Source organism: Girardinichthys multiradiatus, chromosome 5 (genome assembly GCF_021462225.1).
Source record: "Girardinichthys multiradiatus isolate DD_20200921_A chromosome 5, DD_fGirMul_XY1, whole genome shotgun sequence".
Lineage (NCBI taxonomy): Eukaryota > Metazoa > Chordata > Actinopteri > Cyprinodontiformes > Goodeidae > Girardinichthys > Girardinichthys multiradiatus.
This window is the reverse complement of record NC_061798.1, coordinates 36,740,858-36,751,994: the sequence shown is the minus strand read 5'-3', so window position 1 is coordinate 36,751,994 and position 11,137 is coordinate 36,740,858. Positions and strand designations below refer to the sequence as shown.

At 42.3% G+C, this 11,137-nt stretch overlaps 1 protein-coding gene across 1 annotated transcript in view; it reads left to right on the top strand.

The window, feature by feature from the left end:
* Positions 1 to 8,824: 8,824 nt before the first annotated feature.
* LOC124867893 overlaps positions 8,825 to 11,137 on the top strand; it is a 49,880-nt gene continuing 47,567 nt past the window's right edge. Inside the window, exon 1 of the mRNA XM_047364578.1 lies at positions 8,825 to 8,884. The gene's annotated coding sequence lies outside the window, so the exon portion shown is untranslated. The remainder of the gene's footprint in view (positions 8,885 to 11,137) is intronic.

The following is an 11,137-nucleotide window of genomic DNA, read 5'->3' as shown; positions in this document are numbered from 1 at the left end:
TGTAACAATTTAAATATGCTCCGGAATATATTTTAGAAAATTAACAAAAACTGTTCTAGACTTTCAGTGTGTAGAATATAAACTATCTATGTTTGTAACTGGAATGTGCAAGGTCCTTAGGGAGTGAAGCATAGAAAATGCAAGATCATAAATTGGTGAATGACAAGGGAGGAAAGGGTAGAGAGAGGGCAAGGTCGTAAATGGATGGAGGACGGGGAAGGCCGGAGACAAGATAAGACAAGCTTGCTAGGAGAAAATAACCAGAAGCACTCCTTATTTGGACCTAAGGAACTGTTATGTTATACATGAGAGACATGATATATGTATATGTTGAACACACCCTTGAAGACTGAATAAAATGAGCTGGAACCAGAGAGAGGGCAGAGTTGTTGCTTGCAGGTTTTGGCTGGAACATCTTTCTCTCACTCTGCGCAGAGGCAAACATAAGCTGATTGTACTTTGTGTTTATTTCACTCTTTTGAAACCTGTGCCCAAATCAACGGACCCAGGGAAGCAGAGATGGCTATGACAAGTGTCTAATTTCTGTGTTGTTTATTGAAAATGACAATGGAAGCAAACTAAACTGACACTTAGACTGTACTCATTTTGTTTCAGTTTACTTTTTAAAAGTGATTTGTAGTAAACTGGTTGGCAGATTGCAATGGATCATTAATTTTATTCATTTTGAAACTACAGGTCTTTCATAAGAAGATCCAGATTTTATGGTTTGAGTGCCCAGTGTTTTGAAATGCCAACAACAGCTTTACGTTATAACTGTCTGTCATAAGCAAAAGGCATGCATCAACATCAGCTTGGATATCACACATCAACCAAGAACTAATTTATTCCTTCTTGTATATCCCCAGTTTGTATTGAGTATGTTTCAAACATTGATTCATCTCTATTGCCATTATTTCCGCTTCCCTGCATCTCTCTCAGACCTCTGCAATCACTCTCAGTCATTCTCTCTTGCTCATGTTTAATCAGTCCACCCAAAGCATGTCTCTGCAGGGAACTGTGAATTATTGATGCTAGAGCCATAAAGAAATGGGAGAGAAACAGCAGGAAGGATAAAGGGAACACTGGGAGAAAGGGAAGAAAGAACATTTCCCTGAAATGACTAATGATAATTAACATAATACAGGATGAGAAAAGAAAACGAGACAGTAGAGGAAAAAATTACTCAAGATAAGAAAAGAAATTCAACATATGATATAAAACATTATCAGATAGGTCATCTTGTTTTAAACTAATGTCAAGACTGGAGGAGCCATGCAGTTAACAATGAAACCTTTGTAATGAAACTGGACTTCCTGTATAACACAGCCTTATGGTGAGAAAAAAAACAAAACAAAACATATGATGGGGGGGGGGGGGGGGGTGTCACCAAGGCTTTGCTGCCCACTCACAGGCACTGCCCTTGCTAGATGAGAAAAGTGGCCACATTAGGAAAGTAGAGGGAAAAAATCATATTTCACACTTTATCCTTTGCAGAATACAGTTTGAGATTGCAAAAAACCTCAGCACAAAGAAGCAACACGTATGCAAAACAACATCATGCCAGGATCGGTGAAGGTGGTGTGAGGGTGCATATGTTTATCTTGAGCATGTGTGTGTGTGCAAGTGAGTGTGTGCAAGTAAGTCCATGAAGCACTGTCACAGAGGCCATTGTCCTTGATGGTACGTTGGAATGTTCATCAACTGGCCATTCTGAGCAGCTCCACAGATGTCTTTAGGGAAGGGAGGGGGCAGAGGGAGCAGAGCGTCATGTTTACATAACTTCTAGGAGAAGTTGAAGATAGCCAGCCATCAAGGCCGTGCAGGGGAGCCAGATTCAGAAAAACAATAATTATTTGGGTTAGGCTGACTCTTAATTTTCCGTCAGCTTTGAGAGTCTCGCTGGTGCTTCTCAAAGGCAAATCCAAACAGTCAAATTCCTGGTCTTTTGCCAGATCCGAGCAAACAACTTTCTCCAAGATTTATCCCATTTCACCCCTGAGTCCAGGAACCGCAACCTGCCTGCGATCCTGTGTAAGGATCACATCCAGTCTGCAATTCAGCTCACGGAACATCTCAGTCTGAGTGTTGATCGCCCTGAAGATCCCATCACACATGCCAGGTAGCCTCACAATTGCCAGAACAGCTGCTGACATTCTCTGAATTTCTTGATATGCCAGGTAACCGCTGACTCCAAAAAGCAGAAATCCTGATATCAAACATCCAATTATATACATATCTTCCACATCCTCGACTGACATTATCGACAAACACACAATCCTCCACTTCTGCCAGGAGTCCATCGTGTATCCAGAGAAAAATGTCCCTTCCGGACAAGAGGTTTCTCCTCCACCCAGTCTTCTCGTCGAGAAAATTTGATCAATTGCATTGAGAGACAAGCTGACCAAATCCATAACTCAGAATTTGGAAGATATGCAAAAAGAGGCTCCAGAAACAGGACAAGACACAGAGCTGAAGCAGGGCAGATATGGGAGGGGTGTGGGAGACAGAGAAAAAGCGTCCTCCTCCACCAAGAGCAGAAAGAAAAGCGTACATTCCTTTTTTTCTGGAAAAAGCTTACAACTTAGTTAAAAGGAGAAAGAAAACTATAAAGAATAAAAATAAATATGGCAAACCATGTACATAATAAAAGGCTAAACTAATATTAGAATTGTGGAGATCAAGCTCAATGATTACCTCTAAAGATTTTCGATGGCACACTTTGAACATGTGAAAACATTCAGTTTAAAAGCATTTTCCACTTAAGAGAGGACAAATCCTATGATATCCATTGGCACATCATCCCACCTGACTAGGCCTTGTTTGTGTTACTACATATACCTGTAATAGTTTATTATACACTCACCAGTCCATTGGTAAGTTCATCTTTTAATACTTAACATAAATAACGAATCAGCCATCATATGGCAGCAATTTAATGCATTTAGCCATCCAGACTTGGTAAAGGCAACTTGCCCTGTACCTGCCTTAAAACAACATGAGAATGTTGGTTTATGCCACCGTGTATCAATCGCTGGTAGTGTATAACACACTGATAGTGGTGGTGATATAATGGTGTGGGGATTTATTTCTTTGGCACACTGTGGGCCCCTAAGTACCAGCTGAACATTGTTAAAAGTATAACAGCCTACCTGAGTTTTGTTGGTGACAATGTCCATGCCTTACTGATCTTAGTGTACCTTTTTTCTGCTGGCTACTTCTAGCAGGACAATGCACCATGTTACAAAGCTCAGATTTTGTCAGTATGGTTTCTTGAACATGATTTTAGTTTATTGGGCTCCAGTGGCCTTCACAGTCACCAGATCTCTGTCCAGTAGAGCAGCTTTAGGTTGTGGTGAAATAGGAGAAATACATTACCAATGTACAGCCGACAAATTTGTTGCAACTGTGTGAAGCTGTCATGTAAGTGTGGAGGAAGTTTTTGACGGATTTTTCTTACATTTTGATGAAACCATGCCATAAAAAACTAAGGACGTTTATAAACAAAGGTACGGTGGCCATGAAGTGCAAACCACATCAACAAGTTATACAAATTATAAAACATAACATTTCAAAAAACACAACAACATTTCAAAAAACGCAACGACATTTCAAAAAACACAACAACATTTCAAAAAACGCAACGACATTTCAAAAAACACAACATTTCAAAAAACGCAACATTTAAAAAAACACAACAACATAACCTACCGGAAAAGGTAGGTACCAGTGGAAGACATGAGACATCTCTGATTGGTCGACCGCGCTGTTGGATGGATAACAGCTCTTGTTCCGCCCATATCGATGAAGCATCCTTCTGCGGACTTGGGTAAGCTAGGGTTCCCATAGTGTACTCACCAGCAGCAGTCAATGGAGAAGGTGAGAGCAGACATTTATCGTTTTTATACCACTCGTACTCGTACTCGTCGTCTTTCGCTTATCCGGGACCGGGTCGCGGGGGCAGCAGACTCAGCAGAGACGCCCAGACATCCCTCTCTCCAAACACCTCCTCCAGCTCCTCCAGGGGGAGCCCAAGGCGTTCCCAGGCCAGCCGAGAGACATAGTCCCTCCAGCGTGTCCTGGGCCTCCTCCCGGTGGGACGTGCCTGGAACACCTCCCGAGGAAGGCATCCAGGAGGCATCCGGTATAGATGCCCGAGGCACCTCAACTGGCTCCTCTCGATGTGGAGGAGCAGCGGCTCTACTCCGAGCCCCTCCCGGATGGCCGAGCTCCTCACCCTATCTCTAAGGGAGTGCCCGGCCACCCTACGGAGGAAGCTCATTTCAGCCGCTTGTATCCGGGATCTCGTTCTTTCGGTCATGACCCAAAGTTCATGGCCATAGGTGAGGGTAGGAACGTAGACCGACCGGTAAATTGAGAGCTTTGCTTTTCAGCTCAGCTCTCTCTTCACCACAACAGACCGGCACAGCGCCCCCATTACTGTGGCAGCCGCACCGATCCATCTGTCGATCTCCCGCTCCATTCTTCCCTCACTCGTGAACAAGACCCCGAGATACTTAAACTCCTCCACTTGAGGCAGGAACTCCCCTCATACCTGAAAAGGACAAGCCACCCTTTTCCGGTCGAGTACCATGGCCTCGGACTTGGAGGAGCTGATCCTCATCCCAGCCGCTTCACACTCAGCTGCGAACCGCCACAGCGCATGCTGTAGGTCTTGGCTAGAGGGGGCCAGCAGGACCACGTCATCTGCAAAAAGAAGAGACGAAATCCACTGGTCCCCAAACCAGACCCCCTCCGGCCTTTGGCTGCGTCTAGAAATCCTGTCCATAAAAGTTATGAACAGGACCGGTGACAAAGGGCAGCCCTGCCGGAGTCCAACATGCACCGGGAACAGGTCTGACTCAGTGCCGGCATTGCGGACCAAACTCCTGCTCCGCTCGTACAGGGACCGGATGGCCCCTAATAAACGGCCCCCGATTCCATACTCCTGGAGCACCCCCACAGGGCATCACGAGGGACACAGTCGAATGCCTTCTCCAGGTCAACAAAACACATGAAGCCGAAGTTCGACTATCCTCTCCAATACCCTGGCATAGGCCTTACCAGGGAGGCTGAGGAGTGTGATTCCCCTGTAGTTGGAACACACCCTCCGGTCCCCCTTCTTATGAAGGGGGACCACCACCCCAGTCTGCCAGTCCAGAGGCACTGTCCCCGACCGCCACGCAATGTTGTCAACCATGACAGCCCTACAACATCCAGAGACTTGAGGTACTCAGGGCGGATCTCATCCACCCCCGAAGCCTTGCCACCGCGGAGCTTTTTAACCACCTCGGTGACTTCAGCCCGGGTGATGAAAGAGTCCAACCCCGAGTCCCCAGCCTCTGTTTCCACCACGGAATGCGTGATGGCAGGATTGAGGAGATCCTCGAAGTACTCCTTCCACCGCCCGATAATGTCCTCAGTCGAGGTCAGCAGTCTCCCATCCCCACTATAAACAGTGTTGGTGGTGGATACCACTAATATTTTCTGACAAAAAGTAGTTTTAAGGCGAGAAAGTCGACCTCAAAACTTCATCCGTGCAGTCAGTTTACCAAGAGTGAGCCTAGTTTGAACTGTGCTCTGGTATTTTCGGAGCAGGAGCATCAGAGCTCCGCAGACAGGCCGCAGTGGCTGCAGCCTGAGCGGGCGGCGGTAGGGGGTTTTCCCCACTAACCGGCAGACTGACCTCAGCCTGTCACTCTGTGATTTTCTGCTACCTGTTATTTGTTTGCAGCGGCTGAAAGTTGATATAAAGCATTTTATAATATGTGGTGGATAACTGCCAGTACCAGAATGTAAAATATAATATTTTCTCTTTTGAAAATGTTAACATTTGTCTGAGCTACCGCACCCTGCTGGCGGTCAGATGCCTCGGAGTCCCTCCGTTCCTTGGTCCCTGGAAGCGATCACACTCTAAATAACACTTGCTCCTAAAGGAACGACTCTCAAACTCTTTCTAACTTTTAGCTGTTTAATCCAAATAAGGCAGAGGAATGTTTACAGAGATCAGCGCTGAGGCTCTTGTCTCGGACCGTTGTCGTCTGTACATGAGGACCATAGCTAGTGATCAAACAGAGCTCTTTCCCTTTTGTCTAGGAAGTGGTGGCCTAGTGGTTAAAGTAGGGGATTTGCATTATAGGCCACAAGTACCCGGGTTCAAAATACAGCCTGCCACTCTGGGTTCCTGAGCAAGACCCTTAGCAGGCTCCCTGGGCTGCTCCCCACTGTGGGGTTTAAATGGTTTAAATGCAGAGGACAATTTCTTCATTGTGAGATCAATAAAGTCTATATATTATTATTACTTTCCTTGTACATAAAACACACATTTTCCCAAGATTGTCTTTTCATGTAAACCTTTGTGAAGTGTGAACAAATTTTTCCAGGTTTTATGCAGACAGCTCTGCAGGATGAGAGAGAGCACACTTCCAGGTTTGGATGCATTTTCCCACAAGCTCCCAGGGATCTTCACCATCATGTCCTGCTCCACTGTCTCCTTATCTCACTTTACATTTTTAAATTATATTAAATAGCTTATGATTAGACAGTCAAGGTATCAACTTCATGTACTTGCTGGCTGATTATCTCTTTTTTTTTTTTTGTTATTCCAATATAGATTTTACTACAAACATGTTGTCTCTGTTTGTGCTGTAATTATCTGATGAGTTTACCTTGAGATAATTAAAAAGAAGAAAAAGTGTGTTGATCAGTGTTTAGTAGCTATTGTAAATGAAACCTGCAGTTGTAAAACAAAAACTCTGGCCAAATGCAGGTTGGTAAAAAGTTTAATGTAAAGTAAGTTTTTAACCCTCCCACTGTCCTGGCTAATCGCTAGTACAGAGTGATGCAGATGTCACGGGAGGCCCCAGAAAGAACTGCACCCGGAGTTGCTCTGATCCCCGCAGGACCAGAAATCTAGAGTAATGTGATGTGGAGAGCTCCCTGTAGCCCAGCGTGTGGGAAAACCATGAAAGAGACGGGGGAAAACTCAAGTAGCGCAGGCGGGGTCCGTGCGACGTCTCCAAGACTAAGGGAGGGTTGCTTATGGATCCAGTGCAACTTAAGGAATAATGGAATTCAAGAATCAACTGTATAACTCTGAAGTTGCTTATCATCTTCTATTAATTGTCAGGACAAAAAATAATTTTTAATCAAAGTTATTTGAAGGGAGTAAAGATTTAAATTTGTTTTAGGAGACAATCATGAAACCACCATTATTCACTGAGTAAAGCTTTTTTATGATCAAAAAATAAAAACTTTAGCTTATTTTAAAAGATTTCTACTTATGCAGTTGATATTTGTCAAATTAATTTTTTTTTATTATTTTACTATCCGTTATACATATGAAAATACTCACATTCCGAATTAGAACAGTGCCATTTATGGAAACTCCAGGAAAGATATAGCTGAGACATCACTAAAAACGCTCTGTTCCTCTGTTTACCTCAGACCTCCAGTGCTTTGCACAGTAATGATGTTTTTACTATTTGACTTTTTTGCAGAAGTTATGCATTTACAGTTTAAAAAAGATGCAAAAGAACCTTTAAGTTGTCCATCATTTATTCACATAAATGGTAAATGGACTGAAATTATATAACGCTTTTCCAGTCATACAGACCGCTCAAAGCGCTTTTAGAGTTTACACTTTCGAAACAATACAGGGACACATGTTGGTCAGATCACAGCACACTGTCACAATTTTGTCCAGTAAAACCACCTCCTCACCTTCACATGGCAGCACCATGCTCAGTGGTATGTTACCCCGCAGCAAGGTGTGTAAACATGACATCTATGGTATTTGTGAACGTGGTGGACACAGTTGATTGGTCGATACAGAACAGGTGTGCCATATGCTGGATGGGAAGATTGAGCCTCAGGTGCATTAGAGTCAGGAGGAGCATCTGGAAGGGTGAACGTTTTTGGCCAGTCTGTGGTAAACAGGGAAGGATCTGAGACAGCACACCCATCACAACAACAACACACAACTTTATATCAACTTTCAGGTAGCAGAAAATCACAGAGTGACTGGCTGAGGTCAGTCTGCGGTTAGTGGGGAAAACCCCCTACAGCCGCCCGCTGAGCCTGCAGCCACTGCGGCCTGTCTGAGGAGCACATTTCAAACTAGGCTCATTCTTGGTAAACTGACTGCATGGATGAAGTTTTCAGGTCGACTTTGTCACCTTAAAATTACTTTTTGTCAGAAAATAACAGTGGTATAAAAACAAAAAATGTCTGCACTCACCTTCTCCATTGACCACTGATGGTGAGTGCATTATTGGAAACCTAGTTTACCCAATACTCGATATGGGCAGAACAAGAGCTGTGGTCTGTCCAACAGCGCGGTCAACCAATCAGTGATGTCTCATGTTTCCACTGGTACCTACTTGCTTTAAATCAAGATTAAAAACGTATTTGTTTAGATTGGCCTTTGACTGTGCCATTTAAGCATGATTAGTTGCATTTTCAGTCCAATTTTCCTTTCATTTTCTTGTCCGTTATTCTATTCTCTTTATTTGATTTTATTTTACTTTTTTAAATTACCTCTGTTGTTTGATTTTATCATTTGATTTGTTTTTCTGTGTCTGTATTTGTGTTTATTTTCTTTGTGATTGTATTGTAATTGTATGTACAGCACTTTGAGTGTCTCGTTGCTGAAAGGCGCTATATAAATAAACTTACCTTACCTTACCTTTTCCGGTAGGTTATTGTTGTTGTGTTTTTTGAAATGTTGTTATGTCTTTTGAAATGTTGCGTTTTTTGAAATGTTGTATTTTTTTAAATGTTATTTTGTTTTATAATTTGTAGTTGTGTTTAGTAACTTGTTGATGTTGTTTGCACTTCAGAGTCACCGTACAAAGGGGGTCCAACCTAGGAAGATTGAGCTAACACAGTGATTGAGCTAAAAAAGCGTTTTTTTTTTTTTTTTTAGTTTTTTCAACTTAAATTTAAATTTTTACATAAAGATTATTTTTCATGGTGCAGCAAGGATATGAAGCAAATATAGTCATGGCTCTACAGTACCAGAAAGGTGGACAGAAAAGTGGCGTTAGGCAAGCAGTCTATCATCATTGTAGTGCTTGAACTGGTTTCATAGCATTACCAAAATATGCTAAAAGAACACAGAATTTAAACAATTGTAAGCAAAAAGACACAGAGATTTTATAAAATTTTAACTAAGATGATGAGGAGTAGGTTTTTTTAAGTAAAAAAACACTGTCTAGAAGGTTTTCCCAATGTATTTTGAAAGTGTCTTCAAGCAATATAACTTCAAGCTGACAAAAACTATTAGTAAGACTCTGCAATTAACCAATTATTACCAATGTGGTTCTTTATTAGGAATTAATGTAGACATTGTCGCGAGGGATATTTTTCATCTGGAATTGACATCATTATAGGACTCATAATGTGGAAAGATTCAGGTATGCCCTAAAAACTTCCGGCCTGTTCTGTTGTTATGGAAGAAAACCTCAACTAATTAAAGTCAAGTAATTTTATGTGTATATAATAGATTAAGAAAAACAGACCCCATATGTGGCACCTTGAGGCAGTGGTTGGAGCAAACTAAATCAATAGCTGAAGGCAAATAGCTAATCGAAGCACCAAGGAGGGACGGAAAGAGGTGCTAGTGCAGTTACTGAGCTGTAAACCAACTTTGTGTGTGGGAAGGAATGTCTGACATCAAGCCCTCGAGGCCAGACAAAAACAGAAATTAAAGTAGCAGCAGGTGCTGCCACTTCACCTAATCAGGCTGCTTGTTGTAGGTGAAGTTTTCAACAGTAGCTGTCATGCTTAGGAGAAATATTGCTGTAATATGGTACATTTATATGGCCAAACCAAACAAAATGGAAAGCAATAGCAGATAGACAGCAGAGATAGGTTTTTAGTCTATGTTAAATTAAATGTTTGGTTGCCACAGAACTTGGAATTAAAATGAACTTTTTGAGAGTTTGCCCCATTTTATTTACAGAACATGCCTAGATCTTGGAAGATGTATTTTTTTTTAAACTGTGAATCAAACAACAAATAGGACAAAATAACTAAAAACAGCGTAAATATCTGTTCACCCGCTCTAAAGTCAGTACTTTTTTTTCTCCTTTAACCACGTGTTGCTTTAGCAGTATGCGTTGGGTCATTTTCCTGCTCCCTCCGTCCCAGGCTTTCTCTTGATTTGGACCAGTTTCCCAGTCACTGCTGCTGAAAAAAACATCTCCAGAACATGATGCTGCCACCTCCATGTTTCCCTGTGGGGATAGTGTTCTTGGGATGATGGGATGTGATGGGTGTGCGCCAGACATAGCATTTTACTTGATGGCTGAATAGTTAAATTTTAGTCTTATCTGACCAGAGCACCTTCCTCCAAACATTGGGGGAGTGGCCGACATGTCTTTGGGCAAACTCAACTCAAAATAAGTAATGGCTTTTTTTCTGGTCGCTATTCCATAAAGTCCAGCTCCCTGGAGTGTAAGGCTTATTGTGGTCCTATGTACATATACTCCAGTCTCTGTTGTGGAACTGTCAAACTCCTTCAGGGTTACCTTTGTTCTCTGTGGTTCCTCTCTGATTAATGCCCTCCTTGCCCTATCTTGCCAGGTTTATTGTGGTAACATGTGCTTTCCATTTGAAGATGATGTAACACCCTCAAATGATGGCGCTCAGAGGAACATCAAAGATTTGGATGTTTTTTACAACCCCACCCTGACTTGTACTTCTTAACATCTTTGTTCTTTACTTCTTTGGAGAGCTCCTGTTATGATTTGGGGTTGTTTAGTTTTTGGTTTCGGGTTTTTTCTTATGTTTTTCACAGTTCAAGTTTTGAATCATGTTTCTGTTTATTTTCCTGGTCATGCTTTAGTTTTGTCGTCTTGTTCATGTTTTGTCAAGTTTGGTTTTTGGATCTGGTTATGCTTTTTGTTTTTTCTAGTTTCTGTTAGTTTGTGTTCAAGAGTCTCTGTTTTGCTCCAGCCACGTTTTGTTCTGTTAATTTGGATCACCTGCACCTATTAATCTGTCTTCTTGTTTCACCTGGTCACACTCCATAAATACACACCTGTTCTGTCAATTATCGCGGAAACATTTCTCAGAATCATGTCTTGTTTTTTGATCATGCCATGCCTGTCTCGCCTGCCCGTTTGTTGTTTTGTTC